The sequence below is a fragment of the Ipomoea nil genome, unplaced genomic scaffold (assembly GCF_001879475.1).
Source record: "Ipomoea nil cultivar Tokyo-kokei standard unplaced genomic scaffold, Asagao_1.1 scaffold2279, whole genome shotgun sequence".
Lineage (NCBI taxonomy): Eukaryota > Viridiplantae > Streptophyta > Magnoliopsida > Solanales > Convolvulaceae > Ipomoea > Ipomoea nil.
Window position 1 is genome coordinate 2638359 of NW_017618707.1, and position 17555 is coordinate 2655913.

The window sequence follows — 17555 nt, forward strand, 5'->3', positions numbered from 1 at the left end:
AAGAAGACTAGGGAGATTTGGGAAAATCGTCTGGTTAATTCTTGTACTCTTTTGATGATTTGTAATTCTTTATTTATATTTGCTATGTATAATTTAGTCATGCTTGGCTAAATTCTTTAGAGATTCTTGGGTAAAAGTATTTATGAACCTATGTGCCTGAGCTCTCAGTTTCTTTAATATATTATTATTTGGGTTTAATACTTGTGTTGCTATCGTGATAATATTGTTTGATGCTTGTAATTAATGGCCATAGTTACTAGCTTCATAGCCATGTTTGTGTCATCAATGGGAGTTGGGGCATAAATTAGGGCACACACGATTGCACCTAATGGTTGGTCCTTGGGAAAGGGGAACTTATTAGGGGAAGTTTATTCTAGATTGTTGCCAATCGGGAGATGGTAGTAATTAGGAATAATTGAATGCTGATCTTTGATCTTATTGGGTGTTTAAGCCATGGGAGTGGAAATTCACTAGGAATAGAGATTACGGGAGTAATTCGATTCCACTTTGCATTCCCACACAAATCTTAATTCCAAACTAAATATTGCAAACGATAATTGGCACTAGGTGATTAAATACTTGAATCCCATGAATCTCAACTTCTCTCTAATTGTTTTCAAAATCCTGAACCTCTGTTTTATTTTATTTATTTTATGCCAATCAATCATCTAAGTAATTGTTAGGATTAGCTCTAACGAATAAGTTAGTAACTAGTGCTTGATACAACCACTTCCCTGTGGATCGATAACTCGTACTCCGAGAATTATTTGTTTGCAAATATACTACGCATCAAATTGGCGCCGTTGCCGGGGAAGTGGCGTTTCTAGTATTAACATTAGTGAAATCTTTATACTAGGAGACTAGTCCATTTTTATTATTATTTTTTTTATTTTATTTTGCTAACCCATAACAAGTTCATTGTTTTGAGTGTGATTTAGTTTATGGATAGATATGCATTCCAAGGAACCATGCCACCGTTTTACCCTCCTTCTCAAGGTTATGAGATGAGTTGGAATATGAATCGAGAATATGGAGGAATGGAACAACAATTCCCTTTCTCAAATTTTGCCAACTCTAGTCAAGGATATTATCAAGAAAGTTCATATCAAACATCACAACCCCAATGGTGCTCATTTTGTGGTGGGAATCACTTTGTGGAAAATTGTTACATGCTCAACCCCACCAACCATATCCCTCAACAATCTACTCAAGGATTTTGTGCCAACATGAGTCAAGCTACTTATCAAAGATGCACACCACCTACTCCACAACCCTCACGGTGCATGATATGTGGTGGATCTCATGAGGCGGAAAATTGCTTTATCATGGATCCCAATTACAAGTATCAAGGGCGAGCCCAAGAGTTGCCGTACCAAGAGTTTCAACAAGATTGTCAATCACTTGACCAAATAATTGAGATGAAGTCCAAAGAGACCAAGATAATGCAATTGTGCTCGAAATATCTGGAGTTACAAGATCACATGAAGGCTCAACTTGATCGCATGAATGCTCGACTCGATCACATGATAGCTCGACAGCAAGATTTGACAATTCAAGAGCCACTTCAAGATTCATTTAATGGAGAGGTTCTAGAAGAGTTGCTCTTGCCAAATGAAGGTCATGAAGTTGAGAGAAATAAAAAGGATGATGAGGATCTTAGAGAGGGAGATGAAGAAATATTTGATAAATGCATTGAGATGGAGACACCAAGCTGGGAGGAAAATGTAGAGTTGCAAGGTAATGATGGCAAGGAACATATAGAGAGTTGCCCATTAGATGAGGAAGTTCTCAATAGAGCACATGATTTGAATGAGGATGTCTCACCAATGGAGAACACTTCCCTTGGAGAGAACTTCAGAGAAATTTTGAATTTGGGAGGCATTGGAGTTCTTAAGGATAATGGCACACATTTGTCTATCTATATATCCAATGATTCCCAATACTTGCTGGTTCATGTGAATGATCCGAGACTCTCATTACTTGTTGAACAAAAGAGTGTTGAAAAAGAAGGAAAAGAGAATGGAGGCATAATTCTTGATTCGGGCAAATGTGGTTCCTTACATGATGACGTGAAGGGTTCGAGCTTAAGAGAATTTATAAATGGACACCACTTGAAGAAATACTTGGAAGAGAAAGTTGATGGAAAGAAGGGGATTTTTCTTCTCCAATCACTTGATGGCTAGAGAGGTAACGTCGAGCTAACGACGTTAAATTTAGCGCTTCATGGGAGGCACCCCATGTTATCTTTTATTACTTTCCCTATTTATTTATTGCTTTCTAGTTTCGTCTTATTTAGTTTTATTATTTTCTAGTTCGTGATTATTTTATTGCTTCTTAGTTTTCTCTTTTTTCTTGTTCTACTTTTCTTTTATTTTGCATCAGGGATGATGCAAAGTTTTAAGAGGGGGAGGAATCATTAATTTTGGGATATTTCTAAATTTTTAAAATTTTTGCTTTTGCTTGGATGACTCATATGCTATTTTTGGTGAATAAGCTACTTGTCTTAGCATGCAGTTACAATTATCCTCTCTTGTTGGTTTGTGGTTTGTTTTAGTGGTGCTTGCTGCATCTCAATTTGTGATGGATGATTCGAGATGTAACACATATTTGATCTATTCCCTTGCCAATAGCTTTGTTAACCACTTAATAATTGGATTAATTCTTGATCTTGTGTTTTGCATTGCTAGTAAAGGCTTATGTGAGATTCCGGTCATGGGTGTTTTGCTAGAACTTGCCTCATTACTCCCTAAGTGATGTCTAAGTTTTGCATGTTTTGAAGTGATTTAGGCCATTTTTGTTTAGCCATAGCCTTTAAACCTGTCCCTATATATATTTTTATCCTTCGTATCCCCGTTGTGCCTTTTGTTTGTTTAAATAAGTGCTATGCACTTATCCCCTCTTTGTGATTGTTTTTCTTTGATTTACCCCATTATTATAACCCTTAACCCTTGGCCAAATATTTCCCATCCACCCTTGAGAGAATGAAACTTTTATCTTTATCTTTTCTGAAAGAAGAGTTTTTATGGAGTTGTGCTACGAAAAAAGAAGCAGCTAGTGTTACAAATGTTCAAGTGTGGAGGTCATGAAAATTTGGATTAAAATTATCTTGCTATATCCAAAAGAAGTCCAAAGACAAAGAAAAGAATGAAAAAAAAAAAAAAAAGATTGAAAGTTTTTGAGTTTGGATCCCCACTTTACCAAAGAGTTGCTAAGTTCTTAAAAGAAATTTGCTCCTTGGAATTATGATTATCTCACCTCTTCCAAAATTTGAAAAGTTTAGATAAATTGTGACATTCTCTCTTTTTGATTAATTTTTCCATACCACTTCTTTGTTAGCCATCACCCGTAGCCCCATTACAAGCTTAATAAAGTCCTATTTGATCTTAGCATGCATTCTTAAATTCTTGGTGCTCGGTTATTGGCCTGGAAATGAGTCTCTTATGTGCCAAACTAATTTGATTCTTGAAGCTTGTTGTTTCGTAGCAAGTAGGTTGGTGGTTTGAAAGGTTGTGCAAGAGAGAGCATGAGTAATTTGTATGTTTTGACTTGTGATTTTATTCCTTAGTTTTGCTTGAGGACAAGCAAAAGCTTAAGTGTGAGGGGGTGATGTTATCACATATTTGCTTGTTATTATAGTTATTTTGAATCATCACAGTGATTAAGTTCTTTAATTTTGTCTATTTAATACATATTTTCCTTGCTATTATCATTTAATCATGGTTCACACTTGTTTTGAATGTTTTACGGTGTTTGTTAGTGTTTTTGAACCATTCTAGGTCAAAGATATGAGCAAGGGAAGTTCAAGGATGAGTTTTGAGCAATTTTGGACGAGTTCGGGGCCCAGTGGACTCGACGCGTCGAAATTTTCCAGTAGCTAACTAATTCGCGCACAGGAAGTCTCGACGCGTGGAGAAAATTCTCGACGCGTCGAGAGAATAGGCGTCTATTTCTGGGATAAAAACAGACGCTTAAAGTGGCGCAGCTGGGCAAAATTCAATACAAGCGCGAGATCTCTTTTCCTAATATCAATTGCGCGGATTTCAAGGCTCATATCTCCATATTAAAAGTTAGCAATTCAAGGAATCTTCCAAATTCTAAATATCATTAAAGACGACAATTTCTTTATTTAAATATAGGAATTAGAATTTGAGTCCAATTTGGTACAAGATTCCTATTTCATCTCAACTTTGTACCCACTATAAAATCCCTCCTTCCTCAACCCTAAAAGAGGACGGGGACCGAGAGAATTCAGAGATTCTTGGAGACAAGAAGGAGAGAAATCAAGAGCCACAAGTTGTCTTGGAAAGCAAGAAGAAGACTAGGGAGATTTGGGAAAATCGTCTGGTTAATTCTTGTACTCTTTTGATGATTTGTAATTCTTTATTTATATTTGCTATGTATAATTTAGTCATGCTTGGCTAAATTCTTTAGAGATTCTTGGGTAAAAGTATTTATGAACCTATGTGCCTGAGCTCTCAGTTTCTTTAATATATTATTATTTGGGTTTAATACTTGTGTTGCTATCGTGATAATATTGTTTGATGCTTGTAATTAATGGCCATAGTTACTAGCTTCATAGCCATGTTTGTGTCATCAATGGGAGTTGGGGCATAAATTAGGGCACACACGATTGCACCTAATGGTTGGTCCTTGGGAAAGGGGAACTTATTAGGGGAAGTTTATTCTAGATTGTTGCCAATCGGGAGATGGTAGTAATTAGGAATAATTGAATGCTGATCTTTGATCTTATTGGGTGTTTAAGCCATGGGAGTGGAAATTCACTAGGAATAGAGATTACGGGAGTAATTCGATTCCACTTTGCATTCCCACACAAATCTTAATTCCAAACTAAATATTGCAAACGATAATTGGCACTAGGTGATTAAATACTTGAATCCCATGAATCTCAACTTCTCTCTAATTGTTTTCAAAATCCTGAACCTCTGTTTTATTTTATTTATTTTATGCCAATCAATCATCTAAGTAATTGTTAGGATTAGCTCTAACGAATAAGTTAGTAACTAGTGCTTGATACAACCACTTCCCTGTGGATCGATAACTCGTACTCCGAGAATTATTTGTTTGCAAATATACTACGCATCCTAAAATGATTTTCAAACGAGTTAATTCTCAAAATGGTCCTCCGACTATGACCTTTTCTCAAATTGGTTCCTTGACTTTTAATTGCACCCAAAGTGATTCTCCGACTATTGAATTTTAAGCTAAAATGGTCATCCGTTACTTTTGGTGTTAAGTGGGTGTTAAAAAAAGACAAAACAGATAATTTATATGGTTTATTGTTTAGACCTTTGACCACCCCATTTTTAAAATTAAAATAAAATAAAAAATTGTCCAGCCGATTAAACAAAAACCCCAAATCCTTGGTCAAACATCAACGTGACAATTTTGCACCAATTGATACTTTGCAGTTGAACCTACTAAAAGTCTAAAATACTGTTGGGACTATAGTTATCTCCGAAGCTCAAATAAGCAGGAAGTTTGCATCTAAACGATACCTCCCGGAGATGAACACCCAACTTTCCGTCTAAAATACTGTTGGGACTATAGTTATCTCCCAACTTTCCATCTGATCCGTCCATCGACTCTGATGTTGATCAACACCCTGTCGGCGTTCTGGTCTTGGCTGAGCTCCAGCCCCAGGTAGGGCGCCACCAGAACGGTATGGTGTTGCCGTTGAGGAACGGCGATGTCTTTGTGGCCTTGGTAGGAGGCTGGGAGGAGAGTGGGGAGGGTGATCTGCTTGCCGCGGTAGGTGGCGTAGACGTCGAGGCGGTCATAGTAGATGCCGATGCGTTCGTTGGGGCTGCTGGAAGTAAGGGTGGCCTGGATGTTGGTGGTCATGAGGTTGAGCCCAGTGGCAACACCGCCGCCGGTGACGTTGAAGTTGTAGACGGTGGCGTCTTGGAGGATGAGCCGGGGCTTGGTGGGGCAGGATGAGCCAGATGAGGAAGACGATGAAGTGGATGAGAATTATGGAGCACAAGAGGGTAAGGAAGAGGCGGTTGTAGAACTTCCGCCGGTCATAGTGGTGGTGGGTACAATCCTTGGTCGACATGACGCTGGAGGTTGCTTTTGGAGTGAGGTTTTGGGAAAACAATATAAATTGTCCGTTTTGTCTTTCTTTTTAACACCCACTTAACACCAAAGTTAACGGATGATCATTTTGGCTTAAAATTAAATAGTCGGATGATCACTTTTGGTGCAATTAAAAGTAAATGAACCAATTTGAGAAAAGACCATAGTCGGAGGACCATTTTGGAAATTAACTCTTTTCAAACATATGCCCAATATTTATATATTTTTAAAATAACTAACAAATCCCTACTAATTAAAATCGAGTTAATACCCAAAATGCTCCTCCGACTATTAGCCAATACTCGATTTTGTCCCAAAGTATTAAACATACTCAATTTAGTCCTCTTACTGTTAAAATTGCACCCAATGTGGTCCTCCCTTTCCGTCTATTCACCATTATTTTGAGGGCATAAGTGTCATTTTAGTTGAGGCCAAACTCATTTCTTGCTGCTCGCCGTTGCTCATCCACCGAACCGCCACCTGCTACACCGGAGCTCGTTGGAGGGAAGGTCTGCTACGCTAGAAGGTCGCCGGAACACGGTCTACAATGTGTAGTTTACATTGGTAGCTGTTCCAATTGCAGAGGAATCACAAGCAACATAAAAAAATTTGTATAATGCATAATCGGGAAAGGAGGCAGATTGTGAGACTCTGTTACAATCGTACTCATAAATTGTGCGAGGATGCAGAAATCAAACAATGAACCAATTCCATATGCAAATGTGAATCAAACAACAAATCAAACAATAACATATGCAAATAAGAATCAAGCGATGCCTAATCACTACAAGAAATTTAACATTTAGTGACAACAGAAGTTGTCACTGAAATTATCAATTTTAGTCACTATTGAAATTAGTGACCATTTTTTGACCTGTCGTCACTATTGTAGTAGTGATGACTTTTGAAAAGTTGTCACAATTACTCACTACTTTGTGACAATATTTACTTTCACCACAAGTAGTATTTGAGTGATAACGATAATTGTCACAATAAATGTATAATTTGTGACCAAATATGTTATTACAAAATATTGTTATAGTGAGTAGTGACAACTAAAATCGTTGCAATTAATTATTTTATTGTTATTAGTGACCTAAAAGGTAGTAACCAATTAATAGGCTGAACTCGGGGTCAACCCGATGAACCCCCAACAATCCAGCACCCCCCACCCTGCCCCGGACTAGACATGACTCGACCTACGCCCAACCCATTTGGATCGATTCGTACCTGTGACCTCAACTCTAATACCAATTGATATATTTTAGTGTTGCACTATGCTTACTTCCCAATAGGTCACTCATCCTGTAAGTCAAGCACGCTTAACTTTGGAGTTCTTTGGTTGTCTGTTGTCATATCCTTCTTAAAGCTAATTAGTGATAAGTATGAGCTTTTTAACATTTGTAATAAAATGAATTGGAACAGTTTAACTTGCGAAATTGTTTATTAGATAGCTTCCGTAAATGATAATGAACTTATATGTCACAAAAAAAGAAAGTAAAAAAAAATGAGCGATTACAAAATGTATTTAATTTTCACAATTACATTTATTTTAAGAATCACTAACTAGTTGCATTTTAATTGATCATAATATTTAATATTTAGTTCACAACAAATTACTTTGGCACCAACTTGAATGCAATTTTAGTGGCAAACATTGACTACAACATAACTTCACACAATATTCTTCTATTTAATTATAGTGACAAAATCATTGTAACAAATAATTACTTATCACAATTATCATAACATTAGTGACAAAACTTGAATTCAACATAATTATTGTTACAATTTAGTAATTTTTGTTTAGGAAATAATAGAGCGTCACAAATTAAATATTTGTAACAATTTCATAAAAAAAAATAACAATATGAGTGACAATAATTTTTTTTTCTCACAATCATATCTCATTTCTAAGTATATTTTTATTGACAAAAAGAGTTGTCACACATATATAAAACAGAGTGACCAACAACAATTTGTCACAAAAAAGTACCAAAATTTGTGTGTCACACTATATTTTGTCACAATTACTTCTGTTCCCACTATAATTATATTGCCGCCAAAAGACAAATACATTTAGTGACAACAAATAGTGACAACTTAGGTTACGACACTATCATTCTAATAATAGTGACAACTTATTTGTAACAATTACTTACTTGTCACAATTACCATACTATCTGTGACCAAAAAAATAGTTGTCACAATTATCATAAGCAATAGTGTTGAACATTTTTTAAGTCACAAAAAGAGTATTATTTGTGACTAAATTACAAAGTGTCACAAAAAAATTGTCACTAAATGTCTTAATTGCGAGAAGGAACATATGGTATCAACTAAGCAGGGGAGACCAATTATCAAATTCAAGCAAGAGGAATGGAGAAGATTAGCAGAAAAAGGTGGAAAACTGACCATAATTGGACGATTTCTTCAGGATCGTCTCCCGATTGACCAAGTTAGGTCAAAATTCTGCCAGAATTTGGGGATTTCATGTGAAGTCCAATTTGGATTGCTCAACTCCAAAGATATCCTAATTAGATGTGCGGAAGATAAGGATTTTGACCTAATTTTTGCAAAAGTTCAGACGATTATCGAAAGTAAGCTTCCAATTTGGTTTTGCGGGTGGCCGTTCACATCTTTTGGAAGCAAGGTCCCTTAGACCTGGAGGTTGTTGGTCACCCGTCCCAAGCTATCCACGCTAGAGTGAAGCAACAACATGAGAATTGCTTTATTACTTTCGCTTATGTTCGTCCTAACTTGTTAGCAAAGTGCATATTCTGGGATAACTGTAAATCCCTTGCTAGCTCCATTCAAGGTCTTTGGATCGTTATCGGGGAGTTTAATGACATCGCTGCGGTTGATGAACAATGGGGTAGTGACTCCATTAATAATAACAGCCTTCAGAGATTTGTGGAGGCCTTTGGCGAGTGTGGCATCATTGACCCGGGAGCCTCGGGACCTAGATTCACCTGGTGTCGGTTCGCAGGTAGTAGGGTGACCCAATTAAGAAGGTTTGACAGGGTTCTATGGAATGTTAGTGCTCACCTGAAGCGAAGACGATGGTGTTCCCTAGGGTTTATTTTGATCACAATCATATCCTCTTTATTCAAGAAGCTGGGACCTTCGCCGACTCGCTTCGAAGCAGCTTGGCTAACCAGAGACGACTATAAGGCCATCTGGGAAGAGGCTATGAGTGGGCCGGTCCATGACATTGTGAAGATTATTGATGATGTAACTAAGCTTAGCATCACTTGGAACCAGAATGTTTTTGGTAACATTTTTAAGCGTAAAAGACGGCTAGTAGCTAGAATCCAGGGGATCCAAAGAGCGTGGAATTACAGTATTTCCGATGATCTTCAAAGACTTGAGAATAGTCCCACTAAGGAGCTCAACGATGTTCTATATCAAGAGTATGCCTTATGGTTCCAAAAATCAAGGATGGAGTGGATTAGGGATGGTGATAGGAATACCCGCTTCTATCACAATTCAGCCTTGATTCGTAGAAATAGGAATCGGATTAGATTCCTAAAAATTCAAGGAGCTTGGACGGACGACTCGACCCACTTATCCAACCATATTACTAACTTCTTCTCTTCTCTTTTTTTGCAGGGATATTCGAGGCAGCGTTAGGGCAGTAACCCCGGTTATGGAGGCCCATAAGATTTCCAGGACCCAAACTGACAGTTTGATCAAGGCTGCCACGACCCTTGAGGTGAAAAAAACCACCTCTAGGATCAAAAAGTTTGGTAGCTCGAGACCAGATGGGATACCGACAACCTTTAAAACATTTTTGGGGTGAGGTAGGTTTCGCCCTGACTTGCATCGTGAATCAGCCCCTTATGGATGGTACCTTGCCCAAGAGTCACCTGCAAGCTCTCATAACCCTTATCCCGAAAAAAGAGGTGTCGGAGTCTACGGCAAACTTTAGACCAGTCACCCTTCAAAACGTGGCTTTTGAAGTGATCTCCAAAGTGATTGTCAACAGAATGAGGCCGATCATGAGCAAGCTGATTGGCCCTTATCAGATAGCTTCCTCCCGGGGATGTCCACCCTTGACAACGTGATCCTTACTCAGGAAATTGTTCATACCATTCGTAGAAAGCGGGGCAAGAAGGGGTTCTTGATTGTCAAAGTTGACCTCCAAAAAGCCTATGACAGCGTTGATTGGACTTTCCTTGAAAGTACTTTAATTGACTTTGGTTTCCTGAGACAGTTGATTGATCTGATCATGTTTTCCCTACGTGAAAGTGACATCACTATCCCCTGGAATGGTGGACGCCTCTCGTGATAGCGTTGATTGGATTTCCCTACGTGAAAGTGACATCGTTGTCCCCTTACCTGTTTAATATTGTGATGGAGAGACTAGCTTACGAGATCCAAATCAAAGTCGGGTTAGGCACTTGGAAGCCAATACACATATCTAGAGGAGGGACCGGTATACCCCACATTTTCTTTGCAAATGACCTTATGCTCTCCGGGAAACCTCGGAGCGTCAAGCCACAGTTATGATGGAATGCCTTAAAAACTTCAGTAGTGAATCGGGGCTTAAGCTAAACCTTTCTAAATCCCTTATTTTCTGCTCTCCTAACACAAATGCAGGTCTTAAAAGAAACATCAACGACAAAATGGGTATACCCATCTCCCCCAACCTGGGTTCATACCTAGGCATCCCAATGCTTCAAAAACGTGTCTCTAAAGACATGTTTACGGCTGTCATTGATAAGATGCGAAGAAATCTTGCCTCTTGGAAAGCCAACTCTCTCAGTATGGGCGGGGACCATTGCTGGAATTAAAGTCCAATTTGCGTTATCTGACAAAAGGACCTCAATTGGAAAGACATTGAAAGTCAAGGGACGTAAAATGTTTAAATTAAAAGTCGATGACTAATTTTAGAAAATTAACATAGTCAGAGGACCATTGCTGGAATTAACTCTTTTTTATTTGAGCCCGTCATCTATGGACTAATTTATCTCTCATGAAAACAAGTGTTTAGGTGTGACTTTGTGTTTTAATCCATACCATCCAAATTTCTATTTACACGACTAAGATTTGTCTAGTTTAAGGGAGGGATTTCAAGGTTTTGAGTGATTTTAAAACTGCTAACTAAATAAAAAACTGAAATTAAATTATTATAACCATGCCTTAAAAAAAATTTATTATAACCATTAGATCTAATCAAATCCAGTAAGGATTATACCACACACGTTCACAGCTAAATACTAATTCTTATAGGAAAACAAATCTATATATATTCCGAATACTAATATGAGCGGGAGAAGAATTCTAATACACACATATATATATATGGCCCTCTCTCTTCCGAATTCCGATCCCTCTAGCTACCGCCTCTTTCAAAAGAAAGAAATTATAATCTCTATAACCGACCCTCATCTATCTTGATCTCTTATTCTCATCTTTTTTCAACAACACCAACACGTACTTTCTCTTAGGTAATTGGTTCTATGGATTCTTTAATCCCAACACCGGTAACCTCAAACGACTCTTCGTCATGGCGGCGACTTTCCCCACTCTTCTTCCTAATCATCCTATCAACATCTTGGAACTGGAGTGGAGCTACCACGGCAGAGAGATAGGCTCCCTTGAACTGAAACACTTCCCAAACGAAGCCTATCTCTCTGCCGTGGCCAAACAACTCTCAAGGCCGGGTAAAGATAGCTGATTTCGGAACTTGGACCACTTAAAAGCAAATTTGACAGCTGTCAAGAGCGCCATTTCCGAGTGGGAGTCGATGCCTCCAGTGATGCTACGCTGATGCCGGACACAACTTCGCCAGAGTTGTTTAATTTAATAAGTTTTGAAATTGGCCTAAGCCTGGCCTTTTTACTAAACAAGCTAGACCTAACTAGGCCTTAATTAGGTTAGGACATAGGCCCCTACAAGGGGCCTGGCCTATTCCACCCCTATCTGCAGTTAATCCAAGACCCCAGACATCTGTTGCAAATGAATGATTTTGAACTATATTGGCCGCATGCACGCCTCTAAAATTCTGGCATTACTAAAACCGCAAATCTTTACCCTTCCATATCTATTCACTAGTGTATTCGAGGGTTGTACCCCAGACATCTGTTGCAAATGAATGGTTTTGAACTATATTGGCCGCATACACGCCTCTAAAATTCTCGCATTACTAAAACCGCAAATCTTTACCCTTCCATATCTATTCACCAGTGTATTCGAGGGTTGTATCCCTAGATGAACAATTTGCCTATCATGGAGATGCTGCAAACCGTTTAGAATTTGACCTACTACCCTGGACAATGTTCCTTCCACGGTCTATAAAAGGCAACAGTAACTTGGCAACTCCCACTACTGAACCGCTCACGAATGAAATAAGAGGAACAAAGTTGATATACTTAATACTTCCTAAAATATCTAATTCTATTGATAACATCCCTCAGGATTAAATTTTTTTTGACATTTTCTCTTTTCTTATTTTTTTATATTTATTCTATTTCGTGATATCTTTACTCAAACATCCCCATTCATCAATTAAGACCACTTTGAGCCCATTAAGTTATTTATACTTAAGTTATTTATACTTATTTCACCTTCGCAACGGATGGTGAAGATCTATTTGATTGTATAACTATGATTATATCCCTAAAATTCTATACAATTATATGAGTTCTATAATGTTTTATAAGATTCTATAAACTTCTATAATATATATATATATATATATATATATATATATATATATATATATATTGCACAAGTGAGTTCCAGAAGAGTGTTGTGGAAGTATCCAATATTTGAGATTTGCGGCCCTAAAATACTTTGAACTCCAATATTTGACCCTCTCATTGATGACATTTAAAAATTAAGCTATTAACTTCTAATTTTTTTTTCTATTGATAACATTCTTTATCTCTTACGATTAAAATTCTTTTGACATTTTTTCTTTTCTTATTTTTTTTATTCATCCTCATTTCGTGACATCTTTACCCCCAAACATCCTCTTTCATCTTCATTCGAACAACTAATACCACTTTGAGCCCCATTAAGTTATTTATACTTATTCCACCTTCGCAATGGATGGTGATGAAGATCTACTTGATTGTATAACTATGATTATATCCCTAAAATTCTATACAATTATATGAATTCTATAATATTTTATAAGATTCTATAAACTTCTATAATATATATATATATATATATATATATATATATATATATATATATATATATATATATATATATATATATATATATATATATATATATTACAGATCATATGTGAATGAATGATTTAGGTAAAAAAAAAAATACGATTAAATCCCAACTATAGATCTAGTCTAAAATGAAGATTTAAAAAAAAAAAAAAAAACGTGGTGGCATTGTTATAATTTTGAGTAGGTAAGTTTAAATGCTTTTTTTCTTTGAGTGTATATATTTCCTTCTTAAAGTGCACATTTTCCTTATTCGAGTGCATATGTTTTGTCTCGGTCGTTAAGGTGTGTTTGGTTCGCACATGGGAATCAGAATAGGAATCAAATACTTGATAATGATAATGAATTTTGGTGAAAGTATTTTGCATGTTTTGTAATAAGGTGTAATTGGAATGATTACCAATATTGATGTTTGGTTATGTATGATCCTAAAATTGGAATAAAGGTTTTAACATACAAGAACAAAAAAATCAAGATAGTTTATTCTAATATAAAAACATCAAGTACCAATATGAAAAAAAAATAAAATCTAAAAGCATTAATCCAAACTTAAAAATCAAATTACCAATTAGCAGGAGGAATAATATAATGAAACCATATGGGGTGTTTGGTTCAAGTTATATAAGATAACTAATATTATATTTGCTTGGGAGTATAAGATTCCCATGTTTGGTTCATATTATGAAATTTTCTCGGAGAATGTGACATAACCTCCACATTAAGTTTGAGATGCTCTAACCATGAGAAAAGGGTCATAGACTAAAAAGTGGACAATATAGGAAAAACCTCATTTGGGACATGCATTTATGAGGCATGAGTTTTCTTCAAATTTATGTAAATATATTTTTTTTAAATGGTTGGTGAAAGAGAAACGCAAGTGTCATTGGTCGGCTCTGATGGAAGAAACGACGACACCTTTCGACATCACCCCAGCATCGCCTTGCTCAGCGCGACACTCGGCGGCGCTCCTCCACGAAGGCGGAGACGAAGGATGCCCGCCAGCACGGTGAAGAAAATGTCTGTCAGATTGCAGCGCTGGGAACATAACATATTGTTGATGTTCTAAAATAGCAACATGGTACACTATAGCGGCGACCCATTTAGAATCACTTTAGACACACATTTCGTCTCTTGCACTTGTTGCATATCAAACTGCACAACCTCCATGGATAAGTTGATGATCCATCTTCCACTTTAAACATTGTCGTTTCTTTAATCGGAGCCAGCCAACGAGAAATACAAGTGGCACTTGTGATTTTCTTTGACCAACCAATAAAAATATAATTACAAAAATTTGAATAAACTCATTTAAACATGTGATTATGACCAAAAAAAAACACATATTTAAATGATTTAAAAAAAAAATGTTCACTTTTTAAAACATTTCCATTATTGTCATTTTTTTTTTTCCATTTTTTCCACTTCAAGTCATTAACCCACAAAGAAAGAAAGAAAAAAGGCACAAGTGTCAAATAGGCCCATCTATTACGGCAAAGTGTTCAATTCCCACCATTAACTAAATTAAGTGTCAAATAGGTCTATTTACCAGTTAAATTTGTTCAATTGGCCTTTTTTACAGGTTACCAACAGGTTGCCTATTAATTATTAAAATAAATAATTAAACAAATTAAAAAAAAAAAAAAAAAAAAAAAAGAACAGCCACCGGCTGTCCTCGCCGGTGGTTGCCATTTCAAAGACAGTCGTGGCTGTCTAATATGAGGTCCAGATCTGGACCTCATATTAGACAGTCGTGGCTGTCCGGCTGTCCTCGCCGGACAGCCACGGCTGTCTTTGAAATGGCAGCCACCGGCTGTCCTCGCCTGTTCTCTCTTTTTTTTTTTTTTTTTTTTTTTAAATTTTAATTTTTTTAATTATTTATTTTAATAATTAAATAGGCAACCTGTTGGTAACCTGTAAAAAAGGCCAATTGAATGAATTTAGCTGGTAGATAGACTTATTTGACACTTAATTTAGTTCATGGTGAAAATTGAGCACTTCCTAGTAGTTGATAGGCCTATTTGACACTTGTGCCAAATAAAACATATGGTCCGGAACACCCCTGGCTGTATTGCCGCGAATCTGGTCCGGTATGAACCACCAAAAGCACTGAAATTCAAAGCCATTTCTCATTAGAAAAATGAGGTTTCGATTCAAACAGCCATCGCTACTCTCCCGGTCAAGCCTCCTACCTCAGGCCGCGGCTTCTTCTTCTTCTTCATCGCGCGCTACCTCTCAATCTCCTCCGATTCCTCAAAAGTTCTGTTCAGTAAACTACACACTAACAGACGCATAAACAAGGAGTTTTTGTTTTCCTGATTTACTCCTTTCGGAAGTTGAACTTGTCGGTTTTTTTTTTTCGATGTTAGGTGTTCGTTTGGAATAGCATTTGATATAGATGGAGTCATTCTCCGTGGCCGGACTCCATTTGGAAACTCTCCCCAAGCTCTCCGGAGATTGTACCACGATTCCGGTACTTCTTTATTGCCGTTTCAAATTATACGGAGTATTTGATATGGTATAGTTTATGCTAGTTTTCTTTCCCATTTTATGGGCTATGAGCTGTAATGCAGTTGTAGTTTAATTTTTGCTGCATTCAAACTTCCCGGGAATGGGGAAAGCTAGTGTTAAGGAAATTTGACTATAAAGTTCCAATCTCTCAACAGTTTTGTTTATGTGTTCATCTATTTGCATCTGGATTTGATTTTCCTGTTAAGTAATCACAAGCTGTCGGTTTTTCGTTGTAGGCAACCTGGAGATTCCCTTTTTGTTTTTGACAAATGGTTAGTTCTTTACTTGATCTCTTGTTCTTATTCAAGCTAATGCTAATGTAGCTGATTTTGTTGTAACATAATGAATATTTTCTTTTTAAGAATTTTTAGAATTAGGTGTTATTTTTATTTTTGTTATCGGATGAAAAGTTAGAATCTCTCTCATTTCACTTTCTACATTGAGTAAATTTGTTTAGATATGGTTAGTCATCAAGGTGTGATGCATGTTGGAGAAATTTTGCTTAAAATAATTCATTGGTCATTTATTTAGGAGGTGGCACCCCAGAGTCCAGAAGAGCCGCTGAGTTGAGTGAACTTCTTGGAGTGAAAATATTACCTTCTGAAAATGATTTGTGCTCCGATCGGCAAACTCCTAGCTATTGATTCAGCGACGAGCAGATGATCGAAGCCGAGTATCGCTAGGGTGAGAATCAAAGTTGATTTGCTGAAGCCGAGGATTGATAAGGTTTGGATTGAGGTGGAAGGAGATGAGGAGAGTGGATTCTGGCAACAAATTTTGTATGAATTTGGTCAGTGTGGCTGAATGTTGAAGAGGAAAAGGAGGTAGAAGGCTGGAGGCAGTGGTGAATATGGTGGAGAAGGTGGCGAAAGGTTGAGGAGGAAGGTTCTAGACTCGCGTTGCAGACCTCCCATCTGACGAGCTCCGGCGTAGCAGGTGGTGGTTCGGTGGATGAGCAGCGGCGAGCAACAAGAAATGGGTTTGGCCTCAACTAAAATGACACTTATGCCCTCAAAATAACGGTGAATAGACTGCAATTGTAATAGAGGACCACATTGGGTGCGATTTTAATAGTAAGAGGACTAAATTGAGTACGTTTAATACTTTGGGACAAAATCGAGTATTAGTTAATAGTGGGAGGACCATTTGAGGTATTATCTCAACTAGTATTTGTCTCGTGCGATGCACGGAAAATATGTTATAAAAATATACCCTATATGAGATTTATTCATATATAAAATTTTTGTTATTTAATAATTATTATGTGTGAATTCCTATGATAAAATTATGAACATAAATATATTTACAATTAAAATAATATTTAAGGTGGGTGATTACTACAAATCTTAAATTTAGTACATAGTATTTTTTTTTTGAATGCTACTAGCTCTATTAGATTGTAGTATCTGTTCATATACTTTCTCAACTTACTGAAACACAAAGAGCTAATAACGCCTCCATTGAGGCTCGAACTTACAACCTTCCAAATGGAAGTCCAACCCGGATACCATTAGACCACATAGTCCTGGTAGTACATAGTATTTAATATTACAAATTTTTAAGAACTTAGGGGGGTGTATTCAATCAAGACTTTTAAAGAGTTTCAAATACTTTTAAAGTGATGGATTTTAAATGACTTTTGTAGAGATTTTGTAGACTTTCATAGAATCTTTTAAACTTTCATCAACTTTGTAAGAGTCTTTAAAAATCCATAGGACAAACATTTATAGACTTTTAAAAACTTTTTCATATTAA

The 17555-nt window shown here is 36.8% G+C and overlaps 1 long non-coding RNA gene and 1 pseudogene across 2 annotated transcripts; one reads left to right on the top strand and one right to left on the bottom strand.

Moving 5' to 3' along the window:
* Positions 1-3959: 3959 nt before the first annotated feature.
* On the top strand, positions 3960-16402 carry LOC109150460. Of its 2 annotated transcripts, XR_002049142.1 has the most exons (5): positions 3960-3973; positions 5935-5944; positions 15578-15762; positions 16037-16072; positions 16332-16402. It is a non-coding gene; the product is annotated as an uncharacterized LOC109150460 (long non-coding RNA). The 2 variants fall into 2 exon arrangements; XR_002049141.1 differs by lacking the exons at positions 3960-3973; positions 5935-5944 and having other exon boundaries at positions 15405-15762.
* LOC109150459 lies at positions 5386-6076 on the bottom strand (annotated as a pseudogene).
* Positions 16403-17555: the final 1153 nt, after the last annotated feature.